General features: G+C 60.6%; 13 non-coding genes and 57 pseudogenes across 13 annotated transcripts; all 70 read left to right on the top strand.

Annotated features, from left to right (window-relative positions):
- The first annotated feature begins 69 nt into the window (after positions 1 to 69).
- Positions 70 to 188, top strand: LOC137551723 (5S ribosomal RNA; annotated as a pseudogene).
- Positions 189 to 271: 83 nt separating this feature from the next.
- LOC137549276 (5S ribosomal RNA) lies at positions 272 to 390 on the top strand (annotated as a pseudogene).
- Positions 391 to 665: 275 nt separating this feature from the next.
- Positions 666 to 784, top strand: LOC137558887 (5S ribosomal RNA; annotated as a pseudogene).
- A 610-nt stretch (positions 785 to 1,394) lies between these two features.
- On the top strand, positions 1,395 to 1,513 carry LOC137556595 (5S ribosomal RNA). The gene has a single exon (XR_011029238.1). It is a non-coding gene; the product is annotated as a 5S ribosomal RNA (ribosomal RNA).
- An 83-nt stretch (positions 1,514 to 1,596) lies between these two features.
- On the top strand, positions 1,597 to 1,715 carry LOC137556800 (5S ribosomal RNA). Its single transcript, XR_011029438.1, has one exon. It is a non-coding gene; the product is annotated as a 5S ribosomal RNA (ribosomal RNA).
- An 83-nt stretch (positions 1,716 to 1,798) lies between these two features.
- On the top strand, positions 1,799 to 1,917 carry LOC137554579 (5S ribosomal RNA). The gene has a single exon (XR_011027375.1). It is a non-coding gene; the product is annotated as a 5S ribosomal RNA (ribosomal RNA).
- An 83-nt stretch (positions 1,918 to 2,000) lies between these two features.
- On the top strand, positions 2,001 to 2,119 carry LOC137549704 (5S ribosomal RNA; annotated as a pseudogene).
- An 84-nt stretch (positions 2,120 to 2,203) lies between these two features.
- LOC137549420 (5S ribosomal RNA) lies at positions 2,204 to 2,322 on the top strand (annotated as a pseudogene).
- Positions 2,323 to 2,405: 83 nt separating this feature from the next.
- LOC137548397 (5S ribosomal RNA) lies at positions 2,406 to 2,524 on the top strand (annotated as a pseudogene).
- An 83-nt stretch (positions 2,525 to 2,607) lies between these two features.
- On the top strand, positions 2,608 to 2,726 carry LOC137547880 (5S ribosomal RNA; annotated as a pseudogene).
- Positions 2,727 to 2,809: 83 nt separating this feature from the next.
- LOC137554568 (5S ribosomal RNA) lies at positions 2,810 to 2,928 on the top strand. Its single transcript, XR_011027374.1, has one exon. It is a non-coding gene; the product is annotated as a 5S ribosomal RNA (ribosomal RNA).
- A 67-nt stretch (positions 2,929 to 2,995) lies between these two features.
- On the top strand, positions 2,996 to 3,114 carry LOC137554557 (5S ribosomal RNA). The gene has a single exon (XR_011027373.1). It is a non-coding gene; the product is annotated as a 5S ribosomal RNA (ribosomal RNA).
- Positions 3,115 to 3,197: 83 nt separating this feature from the next.
- LOC137549465 (5S ribosomal RNA) lies at positions 3,198 to 3,316 on the top strand (annotated as a pseudogene).
- Positions 3,317 to 3,399: 83 nt separating this feature from the next.
- Positions 3,400 to 3,518, top strand: LOC137551482 (5S ribosomal RNA; annotated as a pseudogene).
- Positions 3,519 to 3,601: 83 nt separating this feature from the next.
- Positions 3,602 to 3,720, top strand: LOC137550944 (5S ribosomal RNA; annotated as a pseudogene).
- An 83-nt stretch (positions 3,721 to 3,803) lies between these two features.
- Positions 3,804 to 3,922, top strand: LOC137549468 (5S ribosomal RNA; annotated as a pseudogene).
- Positions 3,923 to 4,005: 83 nt separating this feature from the next.
- Positions 4,006 to 4,124, top strand: LOC137549765 (5S ribosomal RNA; annotated as a pseudogene).
- An 83-nt stretch (positions 4,125 to 4,207) lies between these two features.
- Positions 4,208 to 4,326, top strand: LOC137550927 (5S ribosomal RNA; annotated as a pseudogene).
- An 83-nt stretch (positions 4,327 to 4,409) lies between these two features.
- On the top strand, positions 4,410 to 4,528 carry LOC137551316 (5S ribosomal RNA; annotated as a pseudogene).
- An 83-nt stretch (positions 4,529 to 4,611) lies between these two features.
- LOC137557338 (5S ribosomal RNA) lies at positions 4,612 to 4,730 on the top strand (annotated as a pseudogene).
- Positions 4,731 to 4,813: 83 nt separating this feature from the next.
- LOC137558637 (5S ribosomal RNA) lies at positions 4,814 to 4,932 on the top strand (annotated as a pseudogene).
- An 83-nt stretch (positions 4,933 to 5,015) lies between these two features.
- Positions 5,016 to 5,134, top strand: LOC137550850 (5S ribosomal RNA; annotated as a pseudogene).
- An 83-nt stretch (positions 5,135 to 5,217) lies between these two features.
- On the top strand, positions 5,218 to 5,336 carry LOC137551132 (5S ribosomal RNA; annotated as a pseudogene).
- An 83-nt stretch (positions 5,337 to 5,419) lies between these two features.
- LOC137557193 (5S ribosomal RNA) lies at positions 5,420 to 5,538 on the top strand (annotated as a pseudogene).
- Positions 5,539 to 5,621: 83 nt separating this feature from the next.
- LOC137554546 (5S ribosomal RNA) lies at positions 5,622 to 5,740 on the top strand. Its single transcript, XR_011027372.1, has one exon. It is a non-coding gene; the product is annotated as a 5S ribosomal RNA (ribosomal RNA).
- Positions 5,741 to 5,824: 84 nt separating this feature from the next.
- Positions 5,825 to 5,943, top strand: LOC137549703 (5S ribosomal RNA; annotated as a pseudogene).
- Positions 5,944 to 6,026: 83 nt separating this feature from the next.
- LOC137549419 (5S ribosomal RNA) lies at positions 6,027 to 6,145 on the top strand (annotated as a pseudogene).
- Positions 6,146 to 6,228: 83 nt separating this feature from the next.
- LOC137548396 (5S ribosomal RNA) lies at positions 6,229 to 6,347 on the top strand (annotated as a pseudogene).
- An 83-nt stretch (positions 6,348 to 6,430) lies between these two features.
- On the top strand, positions 6,431 to 6,549 carry LOC137547877 (5S ribosomal RNA; annotated as a pseudogene).
- Positions 6,550 to 6,632: 83 nt separating this feature from the next.
- LOC137554534 (5S ribosomal RNA) lies at positions 6,633 to 6,751 on the top strand. The gene has a single exon (XR_011027371.1). It is a non-coding gene; the product is annotated as a 5S ribosomal RNA (ribosomal RNA).
- A 67-nt stretch (positions 6,752 to 6,818) lies between these two features.
- On the top strand, positions 6,819 to 6,937 carry LOC137554522 (5S ribosomal RNA). The gene has a single exon (XR_011027369.1). It is a non-coding gene; the product is annotated as a 5S ribosomal RNA (ribosomal RNA).
- An 84-nt stretch (positions 6,938 to 7,021) lies between these two features.
- On the top strand, positions 7,022 to 7,140 carry LOC137549464 (5S ribosomal RNA; annotated as a pseudogene).
- Positions 7,141 to 7,223: 83 nt separating this feature from the next.
- Positions 7,224 to 7,342, top strand: LOC137551481 (5S ribosomal RNA; annotated as a pseudogene).
- An 83-nt stretch (positions 7,343 to 7,425) lies between these two features.
- Positions 7,426 to 7,544, top strand: LOC137550943 (5S ribosomal RNA; annotated as a pseudogene).
- Positions 7,545 to 7,627: 83 nt separating this feature from the next.
- Positions 7,628 to 7,746, top strand: LOC137549467 (5S ribosomal RNA; annotated as a pseudogene).
- Positions 7,747 to 7,829: 83 nt separating this feature from the next.
- Positions 7,830 to 7,948, top strand: LOC137549764 (5S ribosomal RNA; annotated as a pseudogene).
- An 83-nt stretch (positions 7,949 to 8,031) lies between these two features.
- On the top strand, positions 8,032 to 8,150 carry LOC137550926 (5S ribosomal RNA; annotated as a pseudogene).
- An 84-nt stretch (positions 8,151 to 8,234) lies between these two features.
- On the top strand, positions 8,235 to 8,353 carry LOC137551315 (5S ribosomal RNA; annotated as a pseudogene).
- An 83-nt stretch (positions 8,354 to 8,436) lies between these two features.
- Positions 8,437 to 8,555, top strand: LOC137557337 (5S ribosomal RNA; annotated as a pseudogene).
- Positions 8,556 to 8,638: 83 nt separating this feature from the next.
- LOC137558635 (5S ribosomal RNA) lies at positions 8,639 to 8,757 on the top strand (annotated as a pseudogene).
- An 83-nt stretch (positions 8,758 to 8,840) lies between these two features.
- On the top strand, positions 8,841 to 8,959 carry LOC137550849 (5S ribosomal RNA; annotated as a pseudogene).
- An 83-nt stretch (positions 8,960 to 9,042) lies between these two features.
- Positions 9,043 to 9,161, top strand: LOC137551131 (5S ribosomal RNA; annotated as a pseudogene).
- An 83-nt stretch (positions 9,162 to 9,244) lies between these two features.
- On the top strand, positions 9,245 to 9,363 carry LOC137558164 (5S ribosomal RNA; annotated as a pseudogene).
- An 84-nt stretch (positions 9,364 to 9,447) lies between these two features.
- On the top strand, positions 9,448 to 9,566 carry LOC137547568 (5S ribosomal RNA; annotated as a pseudogene).
- An 83-nt stretch (positions 9,567 to 9,649) lies between these two features.
- Positions 9,650 to 9,768, top strand: LOC137554511 (5S ribosomal RNA). Its single transcript, XR_011027368.1, has one exon. It is a non-coding gene; the product is annotated as a 5S ribosomal RNA (ribosomal RNA).
- Positions 9,769 to 9,851: 83 nt separating this feature from the next.
- Positions 9,852 to 9,970, top strand: LOC137548948 (5S ribosomal RNA; annotated as a pseudogene).
- An 83-nt stretch (positions 9,971 to 10,053) lies between these two features.
- Positions 10,054 to 10,172, top strand: LOC137547681 (5S ribosomal RNA; annotated as a pseudogene).
- An 83-nt stretch (positions 10,173 to 10,255) lies between these two features.
- Positions 10,256 to 10,374, top strand: LOC137547876 (5S ribosomal RNA; annotated as a pseudogene).
- An 83-nt stretch (positions 10,375 to 10,457) lies between these two features.
- LOC137554499 (5S ribosomal RNA) lies at positions 10,458 to 10,576 on the top strand. The gene has a single exon (XR_011027367.1). It is a non-coding gene; the product is annotated as a 5S ribosomal RNA (ribosomal RNA).
- A 67-nt stretch (positions 10,577 to 10,643) lies between these two features.
- Positions 10,644 to 10,762, top strand: LOC137554487 (5S ribosomal RNA). Its single transcript, XR_011027366.1, has one exon. It is a non-coding gene; the product is annotated as a 5S ribosomal RNA (ribosomal RNA).
- An 83-nt stretch (positions 10,763 to 10,845) lies between these two features.
- Positions 10,846 to 10,964, top strand: LOC137549463 (5S ribosomal RNA; annotated as a pseudogene).
- Positions 10,965 to 11,047: 83 nt separating this feature from the next.
- On the top strand, positions 11,048 to 11,166 carry LOC137551480 (5S ribosomal RNA; annotated as a pseudogene).
- Positions 11,167 to 11,249: 83 nt separating this feature from the next.
- Positions 11,250 to 11,368, top strand: LOC137550942 (5S ribosomal RNA; annotated as a pseudogene).
- An 83-nt stretch (positions 11,369 to 11,451) lies between these two features.
- On the top strand, positions 11,452 to 11,570 carry LOC137549466 (5S ribosomal RNA; annotated as a pseudogene).
- An 83-nt stretch (positions 11,571 to 11,653) lies between these two features.
- LOC137549763 (5S ribosomal RNA) lies at positions 11,654 to 11,772 on the top strand (annotated as a pseudogene).
- Positions 11,773 to 11,855: 83 nt separating this feature from the next.
- LOC137550923 (5S ribosomal RNA) lies at positions 11,856 to 11,974 on the top strand (annotated as a pseudogene).
- Positions 11,975 to 12,057: 83 nt separating this feature from the next.
- Positions 12,058 to 12,176, top strand: LOC137551314 (5S ribosomal RNA; annotated as a pseudogene).
- Positions 12,177 to 12,259: 83 nt separating this feature from the next.
- Positions 12,260 to 12,378, top strand: LOC137557336 (5S ribosomal RNA; annotated as a pseudogene).
- An 83-nt stretch (positions 12,379 to 12,461) lies between these two features.
- LOC137558634 (5S ribosomal RNA) lies at positions 12,462 to 12,580 on the top strand (annotated as a pseudogene).
- Positions 12,581 to 12,663: 83 nt separating this feature from the next.
- On the top strand, positions 12,664 to 12,782 carry LOC137550848 (5S ribosomal RNA; annotated as a pseudogene).
- Positions 12,783 to 12,865: 83 nt separating this feature from the next.
- LOC137551130 (5S ribosomal RNA) lies at positions 12,866 to 12,984 on the top strand (annotated as a pseudogene).
- An 83-nt stretch (positions 12,985 to 13,067) lies between these two features.
- LOC137558163 (5S ribosomal RNA) lies at positions 13,068 to 13,186 on the top strand (annotated as a pseudogene).
- Positions 13,187 to 13,269: 83 nt separating this feature from the next.
- On the top strand, positions 13,270 to 13,388 carry LOC137547567 (5S ribosomal RNA; annotated as a pseudogene).
- Positions 13,389 to 13,471: 83 nt separating this feature from the next.
- Positions 13,472 to 13,590, top strand: LOC137554475 (5S ribosomal RNA). Its single transcript, XR_011027365.1, has one exon. It is a non-coding gene; the product is annotated as a 5S ribosomal RNA (ribosomal RNA).
- An 83-nt stretch (positions 13,591 to 13,673) lies between these two features.
- On the top strand, positions 13,674 to 13,792 carry LOC137548946 (5S ribosomal RNA; annotated as a pseudogene).
- Positions 13,793 to 13,875: 83 nt separating this feature from the next.
- On the top strand, positions 13,876 to 13,994 carry LOC137547680 (5S ribosomal RNA; annotated as a pseudogene).
- An 84-nt stretch (positions 13,995 to 14,078) lies between these two features.
- Positions 14,079 to 14,197, top strand: LOC137559002 (5S ribosomal RNA; annotated as a pseudogene).
- Positions 14,198 to 14,279: 82 nt separating this feature from the next.
- On the top strand, positions 14,280 to 14,398 carry LOC137557238 (5S ribosomal RNA). Its single transcript, XR_011029542.1, has one exon. It is a non-coding gene; the product is annotated as a 5S ribosomal RNA (ribosomal RNA).
- An 83-nt stretch (positions 14,399 to 14,481) lies between these two features.
- LOC137558162 (5S ribosomal RNA) lies at positions 14,482 to 14,600 on the top strand (annotated as a pseudogene).
- Positions 14,601 to 14,683: 83 nt separating this feature from the next.
- LOC137557335 (5S ribosomal RNA) lies at positions 14,684 to 14,802 on the top strand (annotated as a pseudogene).
- The last annotated feature ends 26 nt before the right edge of the window (positions 14,803 to 14,828 follow it).

The raw sequence follows: 14,828 nt of genomic DNA, 5'->3' as shown, positions 1-14,828 counted from the left end.
AGGCCCAATGGCTATGAGAACGCGTGGGAAGCCTCACCTTCAAGGCGCCGGAACGGCACCTTGGAGGTTGCCTGCGGCCACACTAAGCCGAAAGCGCCCGCTCTCGTCAGATCGCGGAAGCTAAGCGGCTTCAGGCCTGGTTAGAAGCTGCATGGGAGACCGGCTGTGAACCCCAGGTGCTGCAGGGGTTTTTTTGGGTTTGAGGCCCAATGGCTATGAGCACGCGTGGGAAGCCTCACCTTCAAGGCGCCGGAACGGCGCCTTAGAGGTTGCCTGTGGCCACACTAAGCCGAAAGCGCCCGCTCTCGTCAGATCGTGGAAGCTAAGCGGCTTCAGGCCTGGTTAGTAGCTGCATGGGAGACCGGCTGTGAACCCCTGGTGCTGCAGGTGTTTTTTTGGGTTTGAGGCCCAATGGCTATGAGCACGCGTGGGAAGCCTCACCTTCAAGGCGCCGGAACAGCGCCTTGGAGGTTGCCTGCGGCCACACTAAGCCGAAAGCGTCAGATCGCGGAAGCTAAGCGGCTTCAGGCCTGGTTAGTAGCTGCATGGGAGACCGGCTGTGAACCCCAGGTGCTGCAGGTGTTTTTTTGGGTTTGAGGCCCAATGGCTATGAGCACGCGTGGGAAGCCTCACCTTCAAGGCGCCGGAACGGCGCCTTGGAGGTTGCCTGCGGCCACACTAAGCCAAAAGTGCCCGCTCTCGTCAGATCGCGGAAGCTAAGTGGCTTCAGGCCTGGTTAGTAGCTGCATGGGAGACCGGCTGTGAACCCCAGGTGCTGCAGGCGGTTTTTTGGGTTTGAGGCCCAATGGCTATGAGCACGCGTGGGAAGCCTCAACTTCAAGGCACCGGAACGGCGCTTTGGAGGTTTCCTGCGGCCACACTAAGCCGAAAGCGCCCGCTCTCGTCAGATCGCGGAAGCTAAGCGGCTTCAGGCCTGGTTAGTAGCTGCATGGGAGACCGGCCGGAGCAGTGCTTTTCAGCGCTGCTAGCTTTGGGCGCAGCCAGCGCCGCCGTAGACTGTAATAGGAATCAGTCTATAGCGGCGCTCAGTGAGGAAGGTCGGCTCCGTCAGAAGACGGAGCCGAAGTTGTTTAAAAAACACAATAATTCGGCCTCCAGCAATCGCTGGAAGCCGAATTATTTCATTCCCCCACTATCCATGTCGGCCTGGAGGGGGAATAGTAATTAAAACGCCCCGGACTTGTGCAGAAGCAGGACCAGCCATTTAACAGCTGGATCCTGCGCCCAAGTCTACCAGCGCCGTATTCAAATGTACGCGAGACCGGCTGTGAACCCCAGGTGCTGCAGGTGTTTTTTTGGGTTTGAGGCCCAATGGCTATGAGCACGCGTGGGAAGCCTCACCTTCAAGGCGCCGGAACGGCGCCTTGGAGGTTGCCTGCGGCCACACTAAGTCGAAAGCGCCCGCTCTCATCAGATCGCGGAAGCTAAGCGGCTTCAGGCCTGGTTAGTAGCTGCATGGGAGACCGGCTGTGAACCCCAGGTGCTGCAGGCGTTTTTTTGGGTTTGAGGCCCAATGGCTATGAGCACGCGTGGGAAGCCTCACCTTCAAGGCGCCGGAACGGCACCTTGGAGGTTACCTGCGGCCACACTAAGCCGAAAGCGCCCGCTCTCGTCAGATCGCGGAAGTTAAGCGGCTTCAGGCCTGGTTAGTAGCTGCATGGGAGACCGGCTGTGAACCCCAGGTGCTGCAGGCATTTTTTTGGGTTTGAGGCCCAATGGCTATGAGCACGCGTGGGAAGCCTCACCTTCAAGGCGCCGGAACGGCGCTTTGGAGGTTGCCTGCGGCCACACTAAGCCGAAAGCGCCCGCTCTCGTCAGATCGCGGAAGCTAAGCGGCTTCAGGCCTGGTTAGTAGCTGCATGGGAGACCGGCTGTGAACCCCAGGTGCTGCAGGCGTTTTTTTGGGTTTGAGGCCCAATGGCTATGAGCACGCATGGGAAGCCTCACCTTCAAGGCGCCGGAACGGCGCCTTGGAGGTTGCCTGCGGCCACACTAAGCCGAAAGCGCCCGCTCTTGTCAGATCACGGAAGCTAAGCGGCTTCAGGCCTGGTTAGTAGCTGCATGGGAGACCGGCTGTGAACCCCAGGTGCTGCAGGCGTTTTTTTTGGGTTTGAGGCCCAATGGCTATGAGCACGCGTGGGAAGCCTCACCTTCAAGGCGCCGGAACGGCGCCTTAGAGGTTGCCTGCGGCCACACTAAGCCGAAAGTGCCCACTCTCGTCAGATCGCGGAAGCTAAGCGGCTTCAGGCCTGGTTAGTAGCTGCATGGGAGACCGGCTGTGAACCCCAGGTGCTGCAGGCGTTTTTTTGGGTTTGAGGCCCAATGGCTATGAGCACGTGTGGGAAGCCTCACCTTCAAGGCGCCGGAACGGCGCCTTGGAGGTTGCCTGCGGCCACACTAAGCCGAAGGCGCCCGCTCTTGTCAGATCGCGGAAGCTAAGCGGCTTCAGGCCTGGTTAGTAGCTGCATGGGAGACCGGCTGTGAATCCCAGGTGCTGCAGGCGTTTTTTTGGGTTTGAGGCCCAATGGCTATGAGCACGCGTGGGAAGCCTCACCTTCAAGGCGCCGGAACGGCGCCTTGGAGGTTGCCTGCGGCCACACTAAGCCGAAAGCGCCTGCTCTCGTCAGATCGCGGAAGCTAAGCGGCTTTAGGCCTGGTTAGTAGCTGCATGGGAGACCGGCTGTGAACCCCAGGTGCTGCAGGAGTTTTTTTGGGTTTGAGGCCCAATGGCTATGAGCACGCGTGGGAAGCCTCACCTTCAAGGCGCCGGAACGGCGCCTTGGAGGTTGCCTGCGGCCACACTAAGCCGAAAGCGCCCGCTCTCGTCAGATCGCGGAAGCTAAGCGGCTTCAGGCCTGGTTAGTAGCTGCATGGGAGACCGGCTGTGAACCCCAGGTGCTGCAGGCGTTTTTTTGGGTTTGAGGCCCAATGGCTATGAGCACGCGTGGGAAGGTTTCCCGGCGCCTTGGAGGTTGCCTGCGGCCACACTAAGCCGAAAGCGCCCGCTCTCGTCAGATCGCGGAAGCTAAGCGGCTTCAGGCCTGGTTAGTAGCTGCATGGGAGACCGGCTGTGAACCCCAGGTGCTGCAGGCGTTTTTTTGGGTTTGAGGCCCAATGGCTATAAGCACGCGTGGGAAGCCTCACCTTCAAGGCGCCGGAACGGCGCCTCGGAGGTTGCCTGCGGCCACACTAAGCCGAAAGCGCCCGCTCTCGTCAGATCGCGGAAGCTAAGCGGTTTCATGCCTGGTTAGTAGCTGCATGGGAGACCGGCTGTGAACCCCAGGTGCTGCAGGCGTTTTTTTGGGTTTGAGGCCCAATGGCTGTGAGCACGCGTGGGAAGCCTCACCTTCAAGGCGCCGGAACGGCGCCTTGGAGGTTGCCTGCGGCCACACTAACCAGAAAGCGCCCGCTCTCGTCAGATCGCGGAAGCTAAGCGGCTTCAGGCCTGGTTAGTAGCTGCATGGGAGACCGGCTGTGAACCCCAGGTGCTGCAGGTGTTTTTTTGGGTTTGAGGCCCAATGGCTATGAGCACGCGTAGGAAGCCTCACCTTCAAGGCGCCGGAACGGCGCCTTGGAGGTTGCCTGCGGCCACACTAAGCTGAAAGCGCCCGCTCTCGTCAGATGGCGGAAGCTAAGCGGCTTCAGGCCTGGTTAGTAGCTGCATGGGAGACCGGCTGTGAACCCCAGGTGCTGCAGGTGTTTTTTTGGGTTTGAGGCCCAATGGCTATGAGCACGCGTGGGAAGCCTCACCTTCAAGGCGCCGGAACGGCACCTTGGAGGTTGCCTGCGGCCACACTAAGCCGAAAGCGCCTGCTCTTGTCAGATCGCGGAAGCTAAGCGGCTTCAGGCCTGGTTAGTAGCTGCATGGGAGACCGGCTGTGAACCTCAGGTGCTGCAGGCATTTTTTTGGGTTTGAGGCCCAATGGCTATGAGCACGCGTGGGAAGCCTCACCTTCAAGGCGCCGGAACGGCGCCTTGGAGGTTGCCTGCGGCCTCACTAAGCCGAAAGCGCCCGCTCTCGTCAGATCGCCGAAGCTAAGCGGCTTCAGGCCTGGTTAGTAGCTGCATGGGAGACCAGCTGTGAACCCCAGGTGCTGCAGGCGTTTTTTTGGGTTTGAGGCCCAATGGCTATGAGCACGCGTGGGAAGCCTCACCTTCAAGGCGCCGGAACGGCGCCTTGGAAGTTGTCTGCGGCCACACTAAGCCGAAAGCGCCCGCTCTCGTCAGATCGCGGAAGCTAAGCGCCTTCAGGCCTGGTTAGTAGCTGCATGGGAGACTGGTTGTGAACCCCAGGTGCTGCAGGCGTTTTTTTGGGTTTGAGGCCCAATGGCTATGAGCACGCGTGGGAAGCCTCACCTTCAAGGCGCCGGAACGGCGCCTTGGAGGTTGCCTGCGGCCACACTAAGCCGAAAGCGCCTGCTCTCGTCAGATTGCGGAAGCTAAGCGGCTTCAGGCCTGCTTAGTAGCTGCATGGGAGACCGGCTGTGAACCCCAGGTGCTGCAGGCGTTTTTTTGGGTTTGAGGCCCAATGGCTATGAGCACGCGTGGGAAGCCTCACCTTCAAGGCGCCGAAACGGCGCCTTGGAGGTTGCCTGCGGCCACACTAAGCCGAAAGCGCCCGCTCTCGTCAGATCGCGGAAGCTAAGCGGCTTCAGGCCTGGTTAGTAGCTGCATGGGAGACCGGCTGTGAACCCCAGGTGCTGCAGGTGTTTTTTTGGGTTTGAGGCCCAATGGCTATGAGCACGTGTGGGAAGCCTCACCTTCAAGGCGCCGGAACGGCGCCTTGGACGTTGCCTGCGGCCACACTAAGCCGAAAGCGCCCGCTCTCGTCAGATCGTGGAAGCTAAGCGGCTTCAGGCCTGGTTAGTAGCTGCATGGGAGACCGGCTGTGAACCCCAGGTGCTGCAGGCGTTTTTTTGGGTTTGAGGCCCAATGGCTATGAGCACGCGTGGGAAGCCTCACCTTCAAGGCGCCGGAAGGGCGCCTTGGGGGTTGCCTGCGGCCACACTAAGCCGAAAGCGCCCGCTCTCGTCAGATCGCGGAAGCAAAGCGCCTTCAGGCCTGGTTAGTAGCTGCATGGGAGACCGGTTGTGAACCCCAGGTGCTGCAGGTGTTTTTTTGGGTTTGAGGCCCAATGGCTATGAGCACGCGTGGGAAGCCTCACCTTCAAGGCGCCGTAACGGCGCCTTGGAGGTTGCCTGCGGCTACACTAAGCCGAAAGCGCCCGCTCTCGTCAGATCGCTGAAGCTAAGCGGCTTCAGGCCTGGTTAGTAGCTGCATGGGAGACTGGCTGTGAACCCCAGGTGCTGCAGGCGTTTTTTTGGGTTTGAGGCCCAATGGCTATGAGCACGCGTGGGAAGCCTCACCTTCAAGGCGCCGGAATGGCGCCTTGGAGGTTACCTGCGGCCACACTAAGCCGAAAGCGCCCGCTCTCGTCAGATCGCGGAAGTTAAGCGGCTTCAGGCCTGGTTAGTAGCTGCATGGGAGACCGGCTGTGAACCCCAGGTGCTGCAGGCGTTTTTTTGGGTTTGAGGCCCAATGGCTATGAGCACGCGTGGGAAGCCTCACCTTCAAGGCGCCGGAACGGCGCTTTGGAGGTTGCCTGCGGCCACACTAAGCCGAAAGCGCCCGCTCTCGTCAGATCGCGGAAGCTAAGCGGCTTCAGGCCTGGTTAGTAGCTGCATGGGAGACCGGCTGTGAACCCCAGGTGCTGCAGGCGTTTTTTTTGGGTTTGAGGCCCAATGGCTATGAGCACGCATGGGAAGCCTCACCTTCAAGGCGCCGGAACGGCGCCTTGGAGGTTGCCTGCGGCCACACTAAGCCGAAAGCGCCCGCTCTTGTCAGATCACGGAAGCTAAGCGGCTTCAGGCCTGGTTAGTAGCTGCATGGGAGACCGGCTGTGAACCCCAGGTGCTGCAGGCGTTTTTTTGGGTTTGAGGCCCAATGGCTATGAGCACGCGTGGGAAGCCTCACCTTCAAGGCGCCGGAACGGCGCCTTAGAGGTTGCCTGCGGCCACACTAAGCCGAAAGTGCCCACTCTCGTCAGATCGCGGAAGCTAAGCGGCTTCAGGCCTGGTTAGTAGCTGCATGGGAGACCGGCTGTGAACCCCAGGTGCTGCAGGCGTTTTTTTGGGTTTGAGGCCCAATGGCTATGAGCACGTGTGGGAAGCCTCACCTTCAAGGCGCCGGAACGGCGCCTTGGAGGTTGCCTGCGGCCACACTAAGCCGAAGGCGCCCGCTCTTGTCAGATCGCGGAAGCTAAGCGGCTTCAGGCCTGGTTAGTAGCTGCATGGGAGACCGGCTGTGAATCCCAGGTGCTGCAGGCGTTTTTTTGGGTTTGAGGCCCAATGGCTATGAGCACGCGTGGGAAGCCTCACCTTCAAGGCGCCGGAACGGCGCCTTGGAGGTTGCCTGCGGCCACACTAAGCCGAAAGCGCCTGCTCTCGTCAGATCGCGGAAGCTAAGCGGCTTTAGGCCTGGTTAGTAGCTGCATGGGAGACCGGCTGTGAACCCCAGGTGCTGCAGGAGTTTTTTTGGGTTTGAGGCCCAATGGCTATGAGCACGCGTGGGAAGCCTCACCTTCAAGGCGCCGGAACGGCGCCTTGGAGGTTGCCTGCGGCCACACTAAGCCGAAAGCGCCCGCTCTCGTCAGATCGCGGAAGCTAAGCGGCTTCAGGCCTGGTTAGTAGCTGCATGGGAGACCGGCTGTGAACCCCAGGTGCTGCAGGCGTTTTTTTGGGTTTGAGGCCCAATGGCTATGAGCACGCGTGGGAAGGTTTCCCGGCGCCTTGGAGGTTGCCTGCGGCCACACTAAGCCGAAAGCGCCCGCTCTCGTCAGATCGCGGAAGCTAAGCGGCTTCAGGCCTGGTTAGTAGCTGCATGGGAGACCGGCTGTGAACCCCAGGTGCTGCAGGCGTTTTTTTTGGGTTTGAGGCCCAATGGCTATAAGCACGCGTGGGAAGCCTCACCTTCAAGGCGCCGGAACGGCGCCTCGGAGGTTGCCTGCGGCCACACTAAGCCGAAAGCGCCCGCTCTCGTCAGATCGCGGAAGCTAAGCGGTTTCATGCCTGGTTAGTAGCTGCATGGGAGACCGGCTGTGAACCCCAGGTGCTGCAGGCGTTTTTTTGGGTTTGAGGCCCAATGGCTGTGAGCACGCGTGGGAAGCCTCACCTTCAAGGCGCCGGAACGGCGCCTTGGAGGTTGCCTGCGGCCACACTAACCAGAAAGCGCCCGCTCTCGTCAGATCGCGGAAGCTAAGCGGCTTCAGGCCTGGTTAGTAGCTGCATGGGAGACCGGCTGTGAACCCCAGGTGCTGCAGGTGTTTTTTTGGGTTTGAGGCCCAATGGCTATGAGCACGCGTAGGAAGCCTCACCTTCAAGGCGCCGGAACGGCGCCTTGGAGGTTGCCTGCGGCCACACTAAGCTGAAAGCGCCCGCTCTCGTCAGATGGCGGAAGCTAAGCGGCTTCAGGCCTGGTTAGTAGCTGCATGGGAGACCGGCTGTGAACCCCAGGTGCTGCAGGTGTTTTTTTGGGTTTGAGGCCCAATGGCTATGAGCACGCGTGGGAAGCCTCACCTTCAAGGCGCCGGAACGGCACCTTGGAGGTTGCCTGCGGCCACACTAAGCCGAAAGCGCCTGCTCTTGTCAGATCGCGGAAGCTAAGCGGCTTCAGGCCTGGTTAGTAGCTGCATGGGAGACCGGCTGTGAACCTCAGGTGCTGCAGGCATTTTTTTGGGTTTGAGGCCCAATGGCTATGAGCACGCGTGGGAAGCCTCACCTTCAAGGCGCCGGAACGGCGCCTTGGAGGTTGCCTGCGGCCTCACTAAGCCGAAAGCGCCCGCTCTCGTCAGATCGCCGAAGCTAAGCGGCTTCAGGCCTGGTTAGTAGCTGCATGGGAGACCAGCTGTGAACCCCAGGTGCTGCAGGCGTTTTTTTGGGTTTGAGGCCCAATGGCTATGAGCACGCGTGGGAAGCCTCACCTTCAAGGCGCCGGAACGGCGCCTTGGAAGTTGTCTGCGGCCACACTAAGCCGAAAGCGCCCGCTCTCGTCAGATCGCGGAAGCTAAGCGCCTTCAGGCCTGGTTAGTAGCTGCATGGGAGACTGGTTGTGAACCCCAGGTGCTGCAGGCGTTTTTTTTGGGTTTGAGGCCCAATGGCTATGAGCACGCGTGGGAAGCCTCACCTTCAAGGCGCCGGAACGGCGCCTTGGAGGTTGCCTGCGGCCACACTAAGCCGAAAGCGCCTGCTCTCGTCAGATTGCGGAAGCTAAGCGGCTTCAGGCCTGCTTAGTAGCTGCATGGGAGACCGGCTGTGAACCCCAGGTGCTGCAGGCGTTTTTTTGGGTTTGAGGCCCAATGGCTATGAGCACGCGTGGGAAGCCTCACCTTCAAGGCGCCGAAACGGCGCCTTGGAGGTTGCCTGCGGCCACACTAAGCCGAAAGCGCCCGCTCTCGTCAGATCGCGGAAGCTAAGCGGCTTCAGGCCTGGTTAGTAGCTGCATGGGAGACCGGCTGTGAACCCCAGGTGCTGCAGGTGTTTTTTTGGGTTTGAGGCCCAATGGCTATGAGCACGTGTGGGAAGCCTCACCTTCAAGGCGCCGGAACGGCGCCTTGGACGTTGCCTGCGGCCACACTAAGCCGAAAGCGCCCGCTCTCGTCAGATCGTGGAAGCTAAGCGGCTTCAGGCCTGGTTAGTAGCTGCATGGGAGACCGGCTGTGAACCCCAGGTGCTGCAGGCGTTTTTTTGGGTTTGAGGCCCAATGGCTATGAGCACGCGTGGGAAGCCTCACCTTCAAGGCGCCGGAAGGGCGCCTTGGGGGTTGCCTGCGGCCACACTAAGCCGAAAGCGCCCGCTCTCGTCAGATCGCGGAAGCAAAGCGCCTTCAGGCCTGGTTAGTAGCTGCATGGGAGACCGGTTGTGAACCCCAGGTGCTGCAGGTGTTTTTTTGGGTTTGAGGCCCAATGGCTATGAGCACGCGTGGGAAGCCTCACCTTCAAGGCGCCGTAACGGCGCCTTGGAGGTTGCCTGCGGCTACACTAAGCCGAAAGCGCCCGCTCTCGTCAGATCGCTGAAGCTAAGCGGCTTCAGGCCTGGTTAGTAGCTGCATGGGAGACTGGCTGTGAACCCCAGGTGCTGCAGGCGTTTTTTTGGGTTTGAGGCCCAATGGCTATGAGCACGCGTGGGAAGCCTCACCTTCAAGGCGCCGGAATGGCGCCTTGGAGGTTACCTGCGGCCACACTAAGCCGAAAGCGCCCGCTCTCGTCAGATCGCGGAAGCTAAGCGGCTTCAGGCCTGGTTAGTAGCTGCATGGGAGACCGGCTGTGAACCCCAGGTGCTGCAGGCGTTTTTTTTGGGTTTGAGGCCCAATGGCTATGAGCACGCGTGGGAAGCCTCACCTTCAAGGCGCCGGAACGGCGCCTTGGAGGTTGCCAGCGGCCACACTAAGCCGAAAGCGCCCGCTCTCGTCAGATCGCGGAAGCTAAGCGGCTTCAGGCCTGGTTAGTAGCTGCATGGGAGACCGGCTGTGAACCCCAGGTGCTGCAGGTGTTTTTTTGGGTTTGAGGCCCAATGGCTATGAGCACGTGTGGGAAGCCTCACCTTCAAGGCGCCGGAACGGCGCCCTGGAGGTTGCCTGCGGCCACACTAAGCCGAAAGCGCCCGCTCTCGTCAGATCGCGGAAGCTAAGCGGCTTCAGGCCTGGTTAGTAGCTGCATGGGAGACCGGCTGTGAACCCCAGGTGCTGCAGGCGTTTTTTTGGGTTTGAGGCCCAATGGCTATGAGCACGCGTGGGAAGCCTCACCTTCAAGGCGCCGGAACGGCGCCTTGGAGGTTGCCTGCGGCCACACTAAGCCGAAAGCGCCCGCTCTCGTCAGATCGCGGAAGCTAAGCGCCTTCAGGCCTGGTTAGTAGCTGCATGGGAGACCGGTTGTGAACCCCAGGTGCTGCAGGTGTTTTTTTGGGTTTGAGGCCCAATGGCTATGAGCACGCGTGGGAAGCCTCACCTTCAAGGCGCCGGAACGGCGCCTTGGAGGTTGCCTGCGGCCACACTAAGCCGAAAGCGCCCGCTCTCGTCAGATCGCTGAAGCTAAGCGGCTTCAGGCCTGGTTAGTAGCTGCATGGGAGACCGGCTGTGAACCCCAGGTGCTGCAGGCGTTTTTTTGGGTTTGAGGCCCAATGGCTATGAGCACGCGTGGGAAGCCTCACCTTCAAGGCGCCGGAACGGCGCCTTGGAGGTTGCCTGCGGCCACACTAAGCCGAAAGCGCCTGCTCTCGTCAGATCGCGGAAGCTAAGCGGCTTTAGGCCTGGTTAGTAGCTGCATGGGAGACCGGCTGTGAACCCCAGGTGCTGCAGGAGTTTTTTTGGGTTTGAGGCCCAATGGCTATGAGCACGCGTGGGAAGCCTCACCTTCAAGGCGCCGGAACGGCGCCTTGGAGGTTGCCTGCGGCCACACTAAGCCGAAAGCGCCCGCTCTCGTCAGATCGCGGAAGCTAAGCGGCTTCAGGCCTGGTTAGTAGCTGCATGGGAGACCGGCTGTGAACCCCAGGTGCTGCAGGCGTTTTTTTGGGTTTGAGGCCCAATGGCTATGAGCACGCGTGGGAAGGTTTCCCGGCGCCTTGGAGGTTGCCTGCGGCCACACTAAGCCGAAAGCGCCCGCTCTCGTCAGATCGCGGAAGCTAAGCGGCTTCAGGCCTGGTTAGTAGCTGCATGGGAGACCGGCTGTGAACCCCAGGTGCTGCAGGCGTTTTTTTGGGTTTGAGGCCCAATGGCTATAAGCACGCGTGGGAAGCCTCACCTTCAAGGCGCCGGAACGGCGCCTCGGAGGTTGCCTGCGGCCACACTAAGCCGAAAGCGCCCGCTCTCGTCAGATCGCGGAAGCTAAGCGGTTTCATGCCTGGTTAGTAGCTGCATGGGAGACCGGCTGTGAACCCCAGGTGCTGCAGGCGTTTTTTTGGGTTTGAGGCCCAATGGCTGTGAGCACGCGTGGGAAGCCTCACCTTCAAGGCGCCGGAACGGCGCCTTGGAGGTTGCCTGCGGCCACACTAACCAGAAAGCGCCCGCTCTCGTCAGATCGCGGAAGCTAAGCGGCTTCAGGCCTGGTTAGTAGCTGCATGGGAGACCGGCTGTGAACCCCAGGTGCTGCAGGTGTTTTTTTGGGTTTGAGGCCCAATGGCTATGAGCACGCGTAGGAAGCCTCACCTTCAAGGCGCCGGAACGGCGCCTTGGAGGTTGCCTGCGGCCACACTAAGCTGAAAGCGCCCGCTCTCGTCAGATGGCGGAAGCTAAGCGGCTTCAGGCCTGGTTAGTAGCTGCATGGGAGACCGGCTGTGAACCCCAGGTGCTGCAGGTGTTTTTTTGGGTTTGAGGCCCAATGGCTATGAGCACGCGTGGGAAGCCTCACCTTCAAGGCGCCGGAACGGCACCTTGGAGGTTGCCTGCGGCCACACTAAGCCGAAAGCGCCTGCTCTTGTCAGATCGCGGAAGCTAAGCGGCTTCAGGCCTGGTTAGTAGCTGCATGGGAGACCGGCTGTGAACCTCAGGTGCTGCAGGCATTTTTTTGGGTTTGAGGCCCAATGGCTATGAGCACGCGTGGGAAGCCTCACCTTCAAGGCGCCGGAACGGCGCCTTGGAGGTTGCCTGCGGCCTCACTAAGCCGAAAGCGCCCGCTCTCGTCAGATCGCCGAAGCTAAGCGGCTTCAGGCCTGGTTAGTAGCTGCATGGGAGACCAGCTGTGAACCCCAGGTGCTGCAGGCGTTTTTTTGGGTTTGAGGCCCAATGGCTATGAGCACGCGTGGGAAGCCTCACCTTCAAGGCGCCGGAACGGCGCCTTGGAAGTTGTCTGCGGCCACACTAAGCCGAAAGCGCCCGCTCTCGTCAGATCGCGGAAGCTAAGCGCCTTCAGGCCTGGTTAGTAGCTGCATGGGAGACTGGTTGTGAACCCCAGGTGCTGCAGGCGTTTTTTTGGGTTTGAGGCCCAATGGCTATGAGCACGCGTGGGAAGCCTCACCTTCAAGGCGCCGGAACGGCGCCTTGGAGGTTGCCTGCGGCCACACTAAGCCGAAAGCGCCTGCTCTCGTCAGATTGCGGAAGCTAAGCGGCTTCAGGCCTGCTTAGTAGCTGCATGGGAGACCGGCTGTGAACCCCAGGTGCTGCAGGCGTTTTTTTGGGTTTGAGGCCCAATGGCTATGAGCACGCGTGGGAAGCCTCACCTTCAAGGCGCCGAAACGGCGCCTTGGAGGTTGCCTGCGGCCACACTAAGCCGAAAGCGCCCGCTCTCGTCAGATCGCGGAAGCTAAGCGGCTTCAGGCCTGGTTAGTAGCTGCATGGGAGACCGGCTGTGAACCCCAGGTGCTGCAGGTGTTTTTTTGGGTTTGAGGCCCAATGGCTATGAGCACGTGTGGGAAGCCTCACCTTCAAGGCGCCGGAACGGCGCCTTGGACGTTGCCTGCGGCCACACTAAGCCGAAAGCGCCCGCTCTCGTCAGATCGTGGAAGCTAAGCGGCTTCAGGCCTGGTTAGTAGCTGCATGGGAGACCGGCTGTGAACCCCAGGTGCTGCAGGCGTTTTTTTGGGTTTGAGGCCCAATGGCTATGAGCACGCGTGGGAAGCCTCACCTTCAAGGCGCCGGAAGGGCGCCTTGGGGGTTGCCTGCGGCCACACTAAGCCGAAAGCGCCCGCTCTCGTCAGATCGCGGAAGCAAAGCGCCTTCAGGCCTGGTTAGTAGCTGCATGGGAGACCGGTTGTGAACCCCAGGTGCTGCAGGTGTTTTTTTGGGTTTGAGGCCCAATGGCTATGAGCACGCGTGGGAAGCCTCACCTTCAAGGCGCCGTAACGGCGCCTTGGAGGTTGCCTGCGGCTACACTAAGCCGAAAGCGCCCGCTCTCGTCAGATCGCTGAAGCTAAGCGGCTTCAGGCCTGGTTAGTAGCTGCATGGGAGACTGGCTGTGAACCCCAGGTGCTGCAGGCGTTTTTTTGGGTTTGAGGCCCAATGGCTATGAGCACGCGTGGGAAGCCTCACCTTCAAGGCGCCGGAATGGCGCCTTGGAGGTTACCTGCGGCCACACTAAGCCGAAAGCGCCCGCTCTCGTCAGATCGCGGAAGCTAAGCGGCTTCAGGCCTGGTTAGTAGCTGCATGGGAGACCGGCTGTGAACCCCAGGTGCTGCAGGCGTTTTTTTGGGTTTGAGGCCCAATGGCTATGAGCACGCGTGGGAAGCCTCACCTTCAAGGCGCCGGAACGGCGCCTTGGAGGTTGCCAGCGGCCACACTAAGCCGAAAGCGCCCGCTCTCGTCAGATCGCGGAAGCTAAGCGGCTTCAGGCCTGGTTAGTAGCTGCATGGGAGACCGGCTGTGAACCCCAGGTGCTGCAGGTGTTTTTTTGGGTTTGAGGCCCAATGGCTATGAGCACGTGTGGGAAGCCTCACCTTCAAGGCGCCGGAACGGCGCCCTGGAGGTTGCCTGCGGCCACACTAAGCCGAAAGCGCCCGCTCTCGTCAGATCGCGGAAGCTAAGCGGCTTCAGGCCTGGTTAGTAGCTGCATGGGAGACCGGCTGTGAACCCCAGGTGCTGCAGGCGTTTTTTTGGGTTTGAGGCCCAATGGCTATGAGCACGCGTGGGAAGCCTCACCTTCAAGGCGCCGGAACGGCACCTTGGAGGTTGCCTGCGGCCACACTAAGCCGAAAGCGCCCGCTCTCGTCAGATCGCGGAAGCTAAGCGCCTTCAGGCCTGGTTAGTAGCTGCATGGGAGACCGGTTGTGAACCCCAGGTGCTGCAGGTGTTTTTTTGGGTTTGAGGCCCAATGGCTATGAGCACGCGTGGGAAGCCTCACCTTCAAGGCGCCGGAACGGCGCCTTGGAGGTTGCCTGCGGCCACACTAAGCCGAAAGCGCCCGCTCTCGTCAGATCGCTGAAGCTAAGCGGCTTCAGGCCTGGTTAGTAGCTGCATGGGAGACCGGCTGTGAACCCCAGGTGCTGCAGGCGTTTTTTTTGGGTTTGAGGCCCAATGGCTATGAGCACGCGTGGGAAGCCTCACCTTCAAGGCGCCGGAACGGCGCCTTGGAGGTTGCCTGCGGCCACACTAAGCCGAAAGCGCCCGCTCTCGTCAGATCGCGGAAGCTAAGCGCCTTCAGGCCTGGTTAGTAGCTGCATGGGAGACCGGCTGTGAACCCCAGGTGCTGCAGGCGTTTTTTGGGTTTGAGGCCCAATGGCTATGAGCACGCGTGGGAAGCGTCACCTTCAAGGCGCCGGAACGGCGCCTTGGAGGTTGCCTGCGGCCACACTAAGCCGAAAGCGCCCGCTCTCGTCAGATCGCGGAAGCTAAGCGGCTTCAGGCCTGGTTAGTAGCTGCATGGGAGACCGGCTGTGAACCCCAGGTGCTGCAGGCATTTTTTTGGGTTTGAGGCCCAATGGCTATGAGCACGCGTGGGAAGCCTCACCTTCAAGGCGCCGGAACGGCGCCTTGGAGGTTACCTGCGGCCACACTAAGCCGAAAGCGCCCGCTCTCGTCAGATCGCGGAAGCTAAGCGGCTTCAGGCCTGGTTAGTAGCTGCATGGGAGACCGGCTGTGAACCCCAGGTGCTGCAGGCGTTTTTTTGGGTTTGAGGCCCAATTGCTATGAGCACGCGTGGGAAGCCTCACCTTCAAGGCGCCGGAACGGCACCTTGGAGGTTGCCTGCGGCCACACTAAGCCGAAAGCGCCCGCTCTCGTCAGATCGCGGAAGCTAAGCGGCTTCAGGCCTGGTTAGTAGCTGCATGGGAGACCGGCTGTGAACCCCAGGTGCTGCAGGTGTTTTTTTGGGTTTGAGGCCCAATGGC

Source organism: Hyperolius riggenbachi, chromosome 2 (assembly GCF_040937935.1).
Source record: "Hyperolius riggenbachi isolate aHypRig1 chromosome 2, aHypRig1.pri, whole genome shotgun sequence".
NCBI classification, from domain to species: domain Eukaryota; kingdom Metazoa; phylum Chordata; class Amphibia; order Anura; family Hyperoliidae; genus Hyperolius; species Hyperolius riggenbachi.
Note: the sequence above shows the minus strand (reverse complement) of the source record. Positions and strands in the feature narration are given on the sequence as shown.